The 16284-nt window shown below is 34.8% G+C and overlaps 1 protein-coding gene across 1 annotated transcript in view; it reads left to right on the top strand.

Annotated features, from left to right (window-relative positions):
* The window catches only part of SGCZ (sarcoglycan zeta), a 215784-nt gene that overhangs the window by 70734 nt on the left and 128766 nt on the right, over positions 1-16284 (top strand). The window lies entirely within an intron of this gene.

Raw genomic sequence — 16284 nt, 5'->3', positions numbered from 1 at the left:
ATATGTGGCATTTAAGTTCTTGAGACCTGTTTTTTTTTTTTTTTTTTTTTTTTAAATTTACCTCCATAAGAACTCTGAAGGCAATATTTCTAAGTTGCTCTGTCAAACCGTTGTCATTCTGTGACAACTAGACTCTTGGCAATGAGCAAGTAAATTTAAGGTTTGTAATCTATACTCTTAAGCTGATATGCAGTTAAGAATTGTGCTACGTTCATATGTTGGGTTCTTTAATGACTCACAGAAGTCCATATGCATCAGTCAATACTGCTCCTATCTTTCAAGCTGTATTTGGCAGGAGGAAAGAAGATACGTGTGAAGAACAAATATAGTCAGTCCTACTTTGTTACTATTGATGAACCAGACACTAATGAAACTCTACTACTGGACATACTGTGATTATCTGTGGGGTCACAAACTCACTTTAAACATGCAAGATTACACTGATGCTGTTTCCTATCTGTGTCTTTCCTTAATTATACTAATAGAAGAGTGCCAAGTCCCTGTAGAAAGCCATACTTTTTTATGACTCAGAATTTATAATCAACTAACTGAGCAGACCCTCTCTCGTTGTTGTTGGATGTCGTGTTCCCCCAAATTCCAAAGCTCATTACAGCAGACTGCAGGCAACGTATCTTCCTTTTTCAGGAGAGCGTTAATAACCCTGTCTGCAAGGCAGCAGTGTGTCAAATATTACATCTTGGCTTTGTAGTTAGATAGATATATTCACATTGCTACTGATTTCAAACCTGCTTCCCACYGAGAATATTGCACACCTGCCACCTCAAAGCGGGATTAATGATGGCATATCGGGAAAAAATACATGTACCTCTGAGTATTTTAAAATGAAGTCTATGACACATTTTCTGAATTCTTTCTCTTTGAAATCCTGTCAATGTGCTAATAATTGTGAGGAAATAAAGAATATGACAAAAGAACTTCCTATGTTTCCTTATAGGATGCATGCACAACCCCAGGAAATCCCAGTATTCAATGTCTCAGACAATGGATTTACAAATGTGGTTGCATTTCATTATGTTTTTTTTCCAAAGCCTGCTAGAAATCACATTAGGAGAAAGCAGCCTGAATAATGAACTATTAGAAAATCAATTTCCCATCTTGCAGTATACGGCTGTGTTGTGATGAGCTCTGTAGCATTCATTAGAAGATCTTTTCATGAATGAATACGGTGGCATTTCCAACACAGCTGGGTAGAAGTCTGCTTGACTAAAGTAAACTTCTGGGGKKTTTTTTTTTTGTGTTCTTTGAAATGAATAATGATGTTTATTTTAAGAAGTCTGGAAAATAACAGAATACCTGTTCTGGTTGTAGTCTGATAACCTTTGTACAATGCTGTGTTCTTTCCTTTATGAATGGCATTGCTGATTGATAGAGTCATACAGGAAAGAAAGCGAAGCGCCATCCTTCCTAGCACAGATAAGCTTTGTGAAGGAACACTGCAACAATGCAGTGCTGATGTCAAACTCTTATTATATTTGAGATAAAGAAATGTGTCCAAATCTCTGCTGATTAATGTAGAGTAAAGGTATCTATGACAAAAATACTGGATGGGAATATGCTAAGCCTGTCTTAAAAATGGTATTATTATGATATGCTATGGAAATGACCCATTTTCCTTTTTTTAATTTAGCAGTGATATGTAGAAAGCCGTAGAAAATGTTCATTATATGTATTTCTTAAATTTACTGTGGAAAGCTTTGCATAATAAGTTAGTTCTCTGGGAGGTTATGCAAGTAACAGTATTTTGCAAGTTATTCTCAGTTGAAGTGAGTTTTATGATCACTGTTGATAATTTCCCTTTCCTCCCCAATCGCTAGGTATCATTAATACTCTGAATTATTTTAGAGCTGTGATAAACAGTGATACTGAATTCAAATCCTAGCCAGAGTTATTAAATTCAGTGTCTGTTAGAAGTTTTGCTCAGATTCAGAGTGCAGAAAATGTTTTTTATGGCTATGCAACTAGTGAAATTATTTCATTTCTAGGAATTTTGAAAATTTTTGAAACCTCTGTCTCTATTTTGTGCATCTACAGTAAGAGAATTAGTCGGTGTTTTGTTGTGTGTGTTTGTTTTTAGATTTTAGGTTTAGTTTTGTCATACTTAACAAATTCCTTTCATTGTATTTTTTCTTAAATTCAGTAGTTTCATATCTTTGTTGCTGTATAACAATGCTGCAAACATGAGGGAAACATTTTGTTTAAAACATTTTATAACCTAACGTGCATTTTTCTGAAAGATAACCACTAATGATTCATAGGCATGATGTGCAGAGAAAGGTCAGTCTAGGAATGTAATTGAGAACTGTTTAAAGGAGAAAACAGTTATTTTTGAGCAAAGCAAAAAGGAACTGTAGAGCTTTTAGCTGAAAATGAGATCTGATCTCTTAAATAAACCATTCAAATGTTGAAATAAGATGTGATGAGCCCCCTTTCACTGAAAGCTACCATTGTTTTTAGAAGGGCAAAATAATTTGAATAGCCAGGATCATGGTTTACCTTTCTGAAAGCTGAAAAAAGACTTCACAATGTATTCCAGTATTGCATAAATTAGCATTAAAAAAAGATTCCAAGTCACTAAAGAGTATTAATATATCAGACATATTTACATACAGGCTTTCTTTGAGGCCCTATAGAATTCAGACCTTTTTAATTTTTAGCTTTAACATCAGTTGAAATGAAAGCTTTTGAATTTAATTAAAAACTAATAAAAACATGGAGTATGTATTGGAGTGCAGTGCAACTTAAAATAATGTATGTGGAGATTAAGACTGGCTGTGTCATGCAAGAGGAAACTCAACCTAAGAAATAGAGCAAGCAGGTCCTGTAGGTATCTGTCAAAAAATAAGCTCCTCTGGCTGTGCTCTGGTAAATAGCACATTCTAACATACTGTATAGAAATAGTGAATATTCTGTGGGATGTGGTCTTTGCTACATAAGCTGCCAAAACTAAATGCAACTATGTAGGCCTGTGCAGCCTTGGAATATGTCAAATTCAGGAAACGTGTTTTGGTGCTTTTAGTGGCATATATACTCTCACTCGCTTAATTTTCAGAACTAGTGGTTAAGAATGCATTACCCTTCTGCAAATCACTTCTAAAGGAAAAGACAGAGAGAATATTGTAATATCAGAAGTAATTTCTGGTAAAAGATGTATGTAGTCCAGAAAATAAACAATCTGACATCCAGATGAAAGTGTATTTCTTTTACCTAATTGTTTTTACATCACTTTGTTTCAGTATATGCTGTATTCTTATGTTATCTTATAGATATATTCAACTGTATCAACAGGCCAAAATACAGAAAATCGCAAAGTGAATTAGCTATATCACACTGATGCACAGCACTGCAGTGTTTGAAGCCCTAAACCGTTTGGCTGGAGTGTAATGCCAAATCTGCTCGCATGAGTGGTAGTATGTGTTTTTCTGCCATGGGATTAGACAGGAATAGGGGAAGAAAGCAAGGAGAGCTATGTTATTAACCCACTGATAACACAAAACATTTTATTAAGCATGAATAAGAATGGCTGTGAATGGCTTGCTTTGAGCTAAGATTTCTTCGTAATGTGGAATGGCCAGAAAATGTCCAGGAAAAGCAGAGCCTAGGTCAAATACAGCGTGGAAACGAGTTCTGTCTGCTCCATCCCATCACCCATGAATTGCAGCTAAGATGGAATGTGGGAGAAACCATCTGGATTTTGAATAGAAACGAGCAATCAATTATTGACTAAATCATCTGTCCATCTTCATGGAGGGAATAAACATATATTGCCCCTTATGACAAGGATATAGACACTTACAATTTAGGAAAGTTACAGCTCTCTTCTGCTGCCAAGAACACTGTATTTATTTATTTACTTGCTAACTGCACTCTGGTGTACATGTGATTTTCTACATTGCCTTTCAGTTAATATTCCCTCAGCATGTGTGTGAATATTCATGACACTACTCATTCCTGGCTGTTCTTTGATAAAGTCAGCATGGGGCACTGAAAGGATGATAAAATCAGAGACTGCACTGAGTGAGTAATGTTACTGCTCACTGAAAGCCAAGGGACTGCGTTTTATGAGTAGAGATATCTCTTCTAGTCTTATGTCTGTGTCTTAAGTCACAACTCTTGTTTCTTTTCCTGAAAGTAAAAAAAAAATAGAAAAATAATACAGCTTTAGAAAAAGAAACTCAGATTGAAACAGAATCCTCCTGTTTGCATATGTCTATTCTCGGTTAATATTTTAAGACTTCACTACAGACTTCTTCAGTCCTCTCTTGGCATCTGTTTTTTTTGATAATGATCATATTTGAAAAGTATAAATTTTACGAATGCAACCTTGAACTCAATAGGATTACAATACCAGTGGAATATTTCAATGATTGCATGAATTATATGTTGCTTCCGATGACTGACTCAATTCATGCTGATTAGTGTCCGTATGAAGTAGAAATGAAACAGCAAAAGAGAATAGCCTCTAGACACTATGGCATAATTTGCCTGTAATGTTTTATTTGCATTCCCCTTTATAGCCTAAAGCATTAGTGTCTGGTATGTGACCACATACCAAAGCTGTGTATTGATAATGTTAATGGACTATGGTTAAAAAAACAAAAGAAAAACTGAAATACTGAAAATATTCAGTTACATATCTCAGTATTATTATTTCAGTTTTGAAAAACTTAGTCCAAGCTTTAAAATATGCAATGCGCTTTTATATTTATAAAGCTCTTTCTTACTGATTTATCTGGATAATTTCGGTTAGTCTTTCCTTGTGATATTGGTGAAGCCACTTTGTGTAGTTTCCCATCTTAGTTAATGTGCCTCAGCACTGTATCCAGAACCAGTGACTACTCCCAAGATGTGCTTGGCAGCAGTAGACTCCAGATGGTGAACTAAAAAAAAAAAAATCTGTCTTATCTGCACTGCTAATAGCTTCTGGATATGTGGTTGGCTTTCTTATTGGTCTCTGGTCAACTTATTAGGCAAATTTTCTTGTTTTATTGTGAATGTCAATTTTCCCATGAAAAACTTCTTGTTTTTGTTTTAATCAGAAATGATTTGCACTTTGATCTGCTTCATGAAGTTAAAAGTAGTGGGATGGAAATAACAGAATATGAGCTGTTGTATTGCAGTCATTCATAGTTACCTTGGTCTGAATGCCCTTTAGTGCTTAGCGCACATCAGGTGTTTCATGGGAAAAGATTCCAGTTTACATGTCCTCTGAGAACTAAATCAAAGTAAGTGGGAATGCCCTGGAAAATTTCTTCAGCAGGTTCACACCTGATCTAAAATTTTAAGCTTAGATTCAGCTAAAAAGTTTTATGGAAGGCTTATGTAGACATGCAACAAATTTAGAAAAGAATTATCGGACAAGATAGGGAAAATGAAACACAAATGTAGTGAAACTGTAGCTCCAAGGTGCAGGAATTTGGGATGAATCAGATGTGCTGCATTAGTAAAGATAAAAGAGATAGTGATCTGGAAGGAAACAAAGCATCTGTGATGATATGATGAGACGCTGGTCTTTTTACACTAGAATCAAAATTAGATTTGTCATTAAAGTTTTTGAAGGGGAAAAAAAGAATAGAATCTATTTCAGTCTTTGTTTGCCAATATCTAAAAAGAGTGAACTCCACTATTGCTCATTGAACTTTATAAATACGTTGCCAAATGTGTTCATTTGTCTATGAACTTGAGGTACCATCTGCTGCTTTCATGTCACTTTAACTAAAATATTGAATAGAAGATGAATGTAGATTACCTTAAATTTCTAAGTATGTATGCAGACGGCCAGTGGCTACAAGGTGCTGTTTTAGCTGCTTTGGAGGCCAATTCTTTAACTAAGGTGCCCACACTGGTAGGCCAAACTAAGGCCTATCAACCTCTTTTAAGACAAGCCTTATGTCTGATGCTCATTCAGGACCAGTTGAGGATGTGAACAGCATGGAGTTCTACTATGGAAAGCACTGACCTTGGTTTGGGAAAGCATTATTTATACTAGATGTGTGCAGATCATTAAGATAAGAATTCTGTATTAGGGTAAACAGGAAATAGAATGTGGATTTATAATACAAACATCTTTGTAATAGAAACTCAGAAGTGCTATCTGAAACTTCCGAGGCAATCTGTGAGAGGCTGGTTGTTTTATAAGGTGATAAATGTAAGTAATGTAAATGTATGTGTTAATGTGAATAACTTGTTTTCCCTGTGTCAATTCCATTCTTTCAGTAGATCAGGCATTAGTAGCTTGCTTTTGAGATTCAAGGATGGAATTCTGTCTTTGTTAAAATAACATGAGAAGAGCCTTATTGGAACCAAGTTTTACTTTAAAAAAAGTTAAGAATCCCTAAAGAACGTAAGAATGCATTGAGATCCTCAGATTCTGGTTCCATGATCCCTCTTATCACAATATTTAAGACTAAATTCAAATACTTCTAATTTAACCTTGAAGTAGGTTTTCTTGCACTTCTCTTTTGTAGAAAGAACTGACTTGTTGAGATGGATAGTTGAAGTATAGCTACTCTGTAATAACTTGTGGAAAATGTCTGATATCATACATATTTCTTCAGCTTTTGCAACTGTTGCAGCTTCTTTTGTCAGGTAAAATCTCTGAAAAATTGTAAATCTTCAGTTGATAAACATGATGCATTTCTTTGGTGTTGTCCAACTGCTTGCTTATTGAAAAATTATGTATTTCTGCATTCCAGAAGCCATAGAAAAATAATTCATATAGGTACCTGACTTCACAGTAAATTTATTTCAATTCTTTATTCTGTGTGTTGCATTAACTCAAATATTTCTGTTGTCAGCATAATGAGAAATAAAGTGGAAACTTTTGTTTTTCCAAGAGATTATGATTTACGGTCTAATTTAGAGTCCTAGGTGTTTTCTAAATGTGTCGGAAATGAATACATACGTCTTATATAAATGGATACTGAAGTATTATTAAATGCTTCATAGCCTTGAAAGCCTAGAAWATAATTATAGATATTTAAAAGTGAAAAAAGTCCATAAAGATGCTGCTTTAGATCCAGCGGTAATTTAAAATATTCCCTTACACTGCAGACCTGCTTATATAGTAGCATCTTCATAATTGTGAATAATGAAGGTGACATTATTTAAGATGCTACTCTCTACATCATACATGTTCATACTAATAAGTTCAGATCAGGTAGCATAGATGGCCCTCTCTACAGGCTGCCTTAATGTCTCTTCTTTAGCATTTATTTAATATAGAAGTAAATAATGCACAGTTTGTGTACTTACCCTGCAGGATAACAGTCTAGAAACTACAAAAAAAGGTAAAATAGAAATTTGATCATGTTATGCTAATCTAATAAACTATGTTGTTTACTATGTCACATGACCTCAAAGAAATTAAATTACCTTTTTTATATATGTGTGTGTATATATATATATGTATACAYACTTATCTAAAGTGGGCAAATCCTGCTGTTTTAATCGAGCAAAGCAAACTGGCAACAGTAAGAGGACTCGATTTAGGATTCAGGTGGGAATCAAATAAAGTAGCAGAGTACCACGTGTAAGTGTGTATGTAAGGCTTGTGTATGGACTCCTCTACTTTAGGAGGGCTTTGCTTCACAAAGCCGGCAGTTTTCTCTTATTTTGCCCATATTTATTTGCATAGTTTAATGGATGCATGTACAACTTTTTACACTGCAGTTGCCCAGTTTAACTGTGGTCAGGGGAGATCTGGCAAAAGCACTGAGCAGTGCAGCAACTCAATCATGAGGTGCTGCTTAGTGCTTCATTTTTTCTGGATAATGAGTGGATTAACATAAGCACCGTGTTACTATTGATTTTATTTTTCCATTGACGTTTGCAGTCTTTTTTTCTGAAATAGCTTTAGGGGATACCAGGCTAGTGCATATCTAAAAAGAGCTCTTCCACTGTAGAACATTCTCAGATGTTCACGAAATCTAATTAAAAGGAATAACTACAGCCCTTAATCCTTTCCAAGGAAACTTACCTTTCTTAGCTACAGTAGGATTCATCTATTCCTATGTTTAATTTAATTCTGCTTCATAACCATTCAACTACAATCAGTTATTTTACTAGTTGCTGACCACAGTGACTTTCCTATCTTACAAACAGCAGCAGGGACTGGTTGGGGGATACTGCATCTGAAATCATTGGATCAAAGTATTCCATGGTTCTACCACATCAGTCGTTTGCAAAAGTGTCACTTGGAAATTAAAAAAGAAAAAAAACACCTAGAAATATTAACATATGCACACTGAATGGATATTTTTAGATTATATTTTAYGATTTGGTGCTGTTTATGATTTTGTTCTGTTCACTAGGTGTTCTTACAGAACACTTTTTGTGGCCTAGCAGGGAAAGGGAGGGGRAAAAAAAAAAACTTGCACTAAACTTCCTGCAACTATGACTCGACAGAATTAACTGGGAAAAAATGCTGGTGATTGCTTTGAGATCTTTTTGTCTGAGCATGGTGGCTGAAAAAAGAGCTTCAACAAGTGTGCAGATCAAGGAGGTTTGGCCTAAGCTGTCTATATAGGGAAGGAATTGTAACATTCTTTTTCTTCAAGTGACAGGAGGAGGCTGCATTCTGTCATCATTTTAATTAGTGATGTAGTGGTGTCTTAAATGATAGGATTCATATGACTAATGATTATTTTCCCGAGTACCTTCCTACTTCAACATCTTACAATAATAAAATATTCTATCATTAATGTCTCTATACATTATTGCCAAGTCAATGAGGATCAAAGAACAACCACTGGCCTACAGGCCAGGTGACATAAATCAGCTACATCTACACTGGCTCGCATTTAGCTTCTCTCCTGTGGATCCTAAATGTTTCCCTTCTTGCTTAAAAACATAATTGCTACTTTTGTTTTTTTAGTTTAAATTATCTGAAGCAGTGTAACCCAACATATTCTGTGCAGAGCATGAGTGAGGCAGTTGCCTAGTATGTAACACAAGGGCAAATGGAGTATTTTGAGGGTGCAGAGTCTGTTCTGCTTGTGCTGAAGCACCATGAAGAAAAGACGGATGAAAAAATCACTTCTGGCTTATCCATGCAGSTTGCAGCAATAGTCCACCGTTCATGTGCTCTTTCCTGTGGCATGGCCTGTGTAATGTCCCACAGAGTGGGATAAACTTGGGTGCAAATGGTGCCAAGCAAGAGGCATGCTGACAGGCATTCAGTGCGGAGAGTTGTGGTCCAGCTCTGGAGCTAACTGCAGTGTAGGCATATTTATTTTCAGTTTTCCTACTGTCTATACATTTTGTAGTCTTACTTCTATACTTGTCTATACATTTTGTAGTCTTGCTTCTCTTATCAGGACCATCTGAGCTATTGATCTGAAACCTTTCATTTGAATATTTTAATTCAAGATTTAGTTAAAAATAACATACCATAATTTATTCTGCTAAATTCTCCTAAATCGCTTCACTTTTAAATAAGAAATGTTAGAATTATGAGCTTATGTTATCCAACTTTATAAAAGTCTTTTTCTAAATGGCCTGAATTCATTTTTCTTCCTATGGTGACATTTGGAGTGATGGAAATGAGAGGAAAAAAAAACCCAAAAAACTTGTAAATAGAGTAGACTTTTTTTTTCCTTGCTTTCCTGCTGTTGCAGGAAATAATTTTGCCAAACAGTTTTTGGATAAGAGTTTACAAATATTGCTTACGTACCATTGATTTTTTTCCTTATTTACTCTTTAGCCTGCTTCTTGATGCACCACAATATCCCATAGTGCCTACTTCACTTCAGCCACCTAAAGAGAAGTAATTATAATGAAAACCAAACATAGTCTATAGTCCATCAGAACTTTGACTGTAGAAGAAAACTAACATATGCAAAGTTTGAAGGAGCCGAAGAGGATATTTTTAGAATCATTATGATTAGAAAGGACCTTCAAGATCATGAAGACACTCATAAAAAAAAAAAAAAAAAATATTTTGGGGTAGTTATTGAATTGACCTTTCTGGAAGATGAGTGCAACATTTGTCTCCCAGTTTGTTGGGAGCTTTCCCTGATCTTCATAGCTCTTCAATTATGATAGAGAAGGTCTTGCAAGGATAGTAGCCTTGCAAGCCTCTTAGCATCCTCAGATGCAACCCATTTAGTCCTATGGACTTCTGCTGATTGAGTTCTCTCAGTTAATCCCTGTATTAGTCCTCATTCACAGCTGGTAGCTCTCTTGCTTGAACCCTTGCAGTAGAGCACAGAGGCCTGGGAGATCTTGAAGGGGAGAATCGGTTCCGTACTTAATGTTCACTTGATATTTGTGTGTACTATTAAATACCATATAATATGTAACAATATTGCTTTAAGATTTTGAGGAAAATGAAGTTATTTTCTATCATATTTTTCCTGTTTCCGTATTGTCATGATTTGTAAAACAGCATAAATCTGCTGTTAAAAATTTAAGCTTTACTGTTAATTTTAACATTTTGCAGCTTTGAGAAATCCCTGTTTTGATGGTTAAGTTCTTTGAATTTTTAATGGAGTTGACTGATAGCTGACTGGCTCATATACTGGAAGCTGAGCTAAACTGGAATTTGTTGTCATTGTTTGTAGGATTAGGCTTAGTGAAATAAAAGAAGAAAACAAGTTCTGATTTTTTTTTTTTCTATATTAACAAAGTAAATCCTCATCAGACTCCCGTTGTTAGTGATTGCCAATTACCTGCAACTGTAGGAGCACAGTAAAACATTGTGTTAATTAGGAAGGCCTGAAAATGCCCTGAGGGACTAACCAAGCATAAATGTAGCTGAAAAGTTTTGTTTCTCCTTGACAGGCACCAAATTTTGTGCAGAAACCACTGATAGACATTCTTGGAAACACCTTCACTGAGCTTCTATGAACATGCTGTTATTCAAATTAAGTAAATTCACCATTTTGATATTAAGAAAAAAACCTTTATAATACTTTCTTAATATTGCAGCTGGTTGTAATAATAGGCAAGTATGCAATGCCTCTTCACTCAGAATTTTTCATAGTAATATATTTGCTATCTATGTCTGTCAAACTTTAGGACATGCAAGACTTCAAGAATAATMTATTTGTAAGGGGAGAGGGATTTTCTTGGAGTTTTGCTTTTAGTAAGATTATATAGCTTTTATGCAAAATTTGTGCATGGCCAAACCAAACCTCCTGAATTTTGCTGTCTAATTTCTTCTGTTTCCTATGTTACAGCAAATAATAATCACTAACCATAGTAAGCCATAGTTACTAAATTATGCTAAGTCACTTTGGTTAGTGATTACTTTATTGTTATTATTCAGGCCTCTGAGATGTCCATATCTTTTTATTTCTTTCTGAACAGCATCACTGAAAGTAAACCTCCCTCTCTATACAAGTGAATGTTGAGTACTCAAAGSTGCATGTTATAATATTGCTAGAGATGAGCTTCAGTCTTGTAGGATGAATGTCTAGTCTTTTTACTTGGTCAGGCCCATGTAAGGTCAACAGGTCTTGATCATCTTGTGTTATCTAGAAGACACAAAAACTACTTCAAAAAAGACTGGCAGCACAAAAGACTAAAAAGCATAGTTTGGTAGGAATAAGGCAATATGTATGTATAATAATAATTAATTTTTTTCCCCACAACCAAGTGAATAGATTTAGAAGGAGATCCCAGCTGAGTTTCTGGGCAAGCAATCACAAAGTTCTCAATTTTTATCAAAATGGTAGACCCCATATGAAACAACGTGGCTCAATGTGTTGGCCATCAGACATGCTGGACTTATTTTCTTCTACTTTTTTTGATGCCCTGATTAAATTTGTCTCCAACCATTACAGATTTTTTTTTTTTTTTAAGATTTTATTCCCCTTCTCAACTTAATCAAGTATTCACGAGGTGTAGGAGATCATCTTTTCAGTATCTAAATAATTTGCGGTGTTCTAGATACCAATTTTACTTGTACGTGGCGGGGGGGGAATTGCTGAGAGTAGAGGATGTTTTCTACATGYAAGAGAAATGGAGTGAAATGGTTTTGGAGTGATGGTTACAGTGCTGGAGGATAGCAGCCTGCTTCTAGGAAACAAAAATAATGCCTAATTCAGCAGATCAACACTTGTAAGTCTCTGACTTTAAAAACAAGATCTCAGTAAGACATCCAATAAAAATTGATCAGAACAGCAACATATTCACAAAAATAATTCAATTTCATTAAAATAGAAACATATTGCCTTAATCTCATTTGTTTAGTCTTAACTCACAAGAAAGACTACATGTACTCTTTTTGTAGTATTTTTGTGGATTTTCTTTGAGCTGTGATAAGTAATTTAGGAACACATTATTCCTGCTGTTTTTCAAAGAGCAAAGAATAATTATAGGCTTTTTACTCTCTCTCAGAGCATAATATGTTAATTGTGTGTTGTTTGGTCATGAGAGCATCCAGTGTTTAGCTCTTGTATGAACCAATGCTAAAGGAGATGCACAGGTGAGAACAGCAGTCCCTGAGATTCCATTCTTTATTTCTGGGGAAAAGGAAGCATTATTTTTCTTGGAAACTTACTCAAATAATGATTYATTAATTGATAGCATTGGAATTTTTCTTTTGAAATGAATAAATAAGTAGACATTTTTTTTCACATGCAGCTGRATCACAGAAAAGTGATCTTTATTTTATTCTTTTTAGAAGACTGCAAGGAAGTATGTCCAGAATAAAAATTTCAGACTAATGAATGATTTTGCAAGTTTAAATAAACCTGAACATATCAATGTTAATGGTATGTTTTGGATTGGGTTTAGATTGTACAAARCTAACATTATTCTGTCTTTCTTCGCCTTACTTTGGTCTCTCATTATTAAATACATTATTATTAAGTCTAAAATTTTCTTGAAGTCAACAGTTATAATGAAATTCYACTAAATGTCATCTAGCCTTATATTCATTCCGGTTTTAACTCTTCTTGTACTTACAGTACACATGCAGTTTCAGAGCAGCTTCAGCATAGACGTTGTTGTTAAAGGTTAACTAGAACTTGGAGTTTCAAATGTTACGGCTTACAGAAGAAGAAACCTSAAATTTATTATGATTTTTGGAAAAGAAAAAAACAAAAGCTTGAATTTAAAGTTAAGGGATAGAGCTTATGTGTGTCTCGTTTTTTCCCCTTTATATGACTCAATCTGGGTGGAATATTGCTTTGTGCAATAGTTTCGCATAATGCAGTTGAATGGAATTGGGAAATGTGAGTATTTCATTAGATACTATGTAATCAATCTTAGTAGAGATTTCACTAATTACCAAGTGGCTGAGTCCCTAAGAAAGTCTAATTTTTATGTTTCAGAGAACAGCACTTCTCTGASCATTTTGGACGTGTGAGAAACGTTTGGGGTTATTGATGTTAAAGTAACTGACTTGAAAAAATTGAATGGATAGTTTAAAGTTAATTGTAATTCCTTTTTAGCCACAATTATGAATGATGGAACAGTTATGTGTATGACTGTAGCTGTAGTCTACAATARTCATTATAAACAGAAATAATCTGCAAAATACTACACTTCGAAGACAAGCGTATAGAAGTTAAAACTAAATTTACAGTTAAATTCAAGAGGGGTTTGCAGTGAATAGAAACAGTTGAGAAAAACCCCATCTCTTAAGGATTTGTGTTAATTCTGAATGAGAACAGTGGAACTGGTTTTGTTTCTTGCTTGTTTTTTTTTTTTCCTGATCGTCTTTTCCTGATCGTCTTTTCTTCCCTCTCCTTCAGTTCACATTTTACTGCTGTGTTGAGTGTGAACGTTATAGACCCGTGCATTGCGTTATGAGCACTGTACACTTATGCAGAGCAAGCAAAGTGCATATAGACTTTCTCTGAAAAAGGAATAAAAATAAAAGGAATGTAAGTTCCTCAAGGAACTTAAAGCTTACACAAGAAGAATAATGAATTCAGAACAGGAAGAAAGATAATGAGAAAGATAATGAGAAAGTCAGATAACTGAGTCATGCTGCAAGTCAGAAAACAAAATAATTAATTCAAGMTTTCAAAGATTAACTCTTAATTACTAGTTTTACCAAATAAACTCTATATAATACTAACAGAGTGCTGAATATTGCAATAGAATGATTGGAATTTGTTTCCAACACCCTTTCCTTAGGTGTTCACAAGCTATAATCCTTCCTTGTTCCTGATTTCTTCTCCCTCTCCTCTCTCTCTGCTAGCACTAAAATGTGTTAGAAAGAGCTAAAGTGAGTATTTCCATGCCTGGTGGTCTTCCCTGCCATCCATATGTGGATGGAGTTCTTCAGTCAAATGTGCTGTCCTGTTTCTTTTCTTCTTGTCCCCATGGGTGAAATGCCTATTGCATTTCATTTCTCAAACTTGCAATTACCTGTTCTGTGACTCTGTCAAAAATTCAACTTGATATCCACTAAAATGCCTGTTCCTGATCAACTACTGTGACCATTATACCAGAAAAAGGTCTAAAATTTATTCTCCATTCCACCAGATACCAAATTCTGCTCCTTTTAGTCCTTCACAAGGTATCCTTCTGACATAATGCATAACATGTTATTATAGCTTTTTCCCAATTATGGTGCTATCTAGAAACCAGAATTAGTAATAACTTGATTTTAGTAGGAGCCACATTAGCTTTCAGATAATGAAGTAGAGGTTTATTTGCAGCATAATTACATTTTAAATTGACTTGGAGGTGGAAAACAGCTAGTTCCTTAAGACTTTCTAGCAAAGTCTATGTGTCTATCTTTTTTTTTTTTTTTTTTTTTTCCCCTCTCCTCCCTCTTCTCTGAAATCCTCTTTCTGCAAGGGACACTCTCCTGAAATTCAGTAAGGTTTTCTTTCTCCTACAGTACACAGAAAACTGCTCTCTGAATATTATGGAAACTTTGGAGACTGTTGTTAAAGTTGTTACAGATTTAGGTTTGTTTGAATTATTTAAATTAATGCCCTTAAAAAGTACGTATGTGAATATTTCAGGTGTACGTGTAAATCCAATTCCTTATTTCATACTAACTAAATGAAAAAGACTTCCTAGAATTAGACTTATGATCCTATGTTTTACTTAACATCTCTGCTTTTGAAAATTGTACTTATGTAATTTCCTTATACAAGGCTTACTTCTGCAATGTCTAGTCATAAACATGACRCACAAAATCTGAGATCTGTTTATAAAGAGAGACAATAACAATGTTAYGTCTTCTGAAAGTGTGCAGACACCATTTTAACGAATAAAATTCATAATCATAATGCAGTGTTTCTTCTTAGTTGTCTACACACTTCATARAACATGAATGTTATATGCATATGTGTGCTTAATTCTCAATATATATCTTTCTTTGAAAAAAAAGTAGTGGGTCCTTCGTTCCCTCTGAATTTCAGWATAAGTATGAAATGCAATTTTGTGAACTTTAATTGTGGGGAAAAAGATTGCTTCCACTGATCTTTCAGAGTTACGGTGACTGATATTCTCTGAAACATTATCAAGTCACCTCAGCAAGGGTAAATATTTTTCTTTTGAAACATTTAGTAAATACGAGTATCATTCTCAATCACTGTCTGCAAAAGCAATTTAACTTTAGTTTGCATATYTTTGTTTTCTGATTTTTAATTATATTTTATTATTTAATGAGAAGTTTGAGAAGACTTAATTTGGTTTTGTAATTGTGATCACATTTGTTGAGGTGAAATTTAATTCTTTGAATAATTTACTTTCTCTTTTTTCACGAAGTGTCCCCGGTGCCCTGGCCTCATATGGTTGAACATGAAACATTATGCACAAGATTAGAATGTTGTTTGTTATGTTTGAACAAATTTATAATAAATGGATATTTAGAATTTAAACCTACATCCATAAATCTGTCAAAATTGGCATGGCTTTCAGAAGTATAAAATCTCTAGTGGTGCTTCAGAGAGACAGGCTGAAGATGTATCCAGCCTGAACACTTGAAGAAGGCAGTGGAGGTAACTAATGTGAAATTGCAGTCAGCAGATTGCTGATAAGAAGGAAGATCCTGCTTTCTCTCTATCATGTGTGCATGCCACTCCTCATATCAGCTCTCGCTATAGCATGGTGGATCCACTCACTGTTTACTCTATTAATGCACTGTGTGTAAGATCCAGTGGCCCTCCAATGACTTAAGGTCCAAGGAGAGAATGCGAAAATGCAGCCTGTAGCCCATTTGGAATGGACCTCGATAGGTAGCCACAATGACAAATCTGATATACGGGAGAGAGGGTTAAAGCCTAAAATCTGCACACTTTCTTGACTGTGAGAGACAGGTACTTTGCAGAACTCTGCAATATCAGATAAAAG

The sequence above is a fragment of the Nothoprocta perdicaria genome, unplaced genomic scaffold (genome assembly GCF_003342845.1).
Source record: "Nothoprocta perdicaria isolate Ctin4 unplaced genomic scaffold, notPer1 scaffold_13, whole genome shotgun sequence".
Taxonomy (NCBI): domain Eukaryota; kingdom Metazoa; phylum Chordata; class Aves; order Tinamiformes; family Tinamidae; genus Nothoprocta; species Nothoprocta perdicaria.
This window is presented reverse-complemented; position numbering and strand designations above follow the sequence as displayed.